Genomic DNA, 412 nt, shown 5'->3' on the forward strand with positions numbered 1-412 from the left:
CTACTTTGTCGATCATTTCAAGTTCACACACTTCACACAAAATGAAGGGCATCCTGTCTAGATGTTCATCAAATTTAAAACCTTCAAATTTAGAACCATCAAATTTATGAGCTTTTGTGTAAGAAAAAGGTAAAATTTTGATAGTTAAAGGAATAAAAGAGGAGTAAAGGGTATATGTAGATACATTTAATTTCATATTTATTTATTTAATAAGTAGCTATAACAAGATTTAAAGAAGACCTTAGAGGATTAATAAAGAGTGTGCCATGAAGTTCCAGATGCTTAATTTCTTTTCAAAATATCAAAATGCAAATTATTGCAGAAGAAAAGTATGGAATTAGGCCTGCAATATTTGGTTGCATTTTGATTACACTTTTCCAGTATTTGCACTCTAGTTTTACCTGACTTTAGG

The sequence above is a fragment of the Parasteatoda tepidariorum genome, chromosome 10 (genome assembly GCF_043381705.1).
Source record: "Parasteatoda tepidariorum isolate YZ-2023 chromosome 10, CAS_Ptep_4.0, whole genome shotgun sequence".
NCBI classification, from domain to species: Eukaryota; Metazoa; Arthropoda; class Arachnida; order Araneae; family Theridiidae; genus Parasteatoda; species Parasteatoda tepidariorum.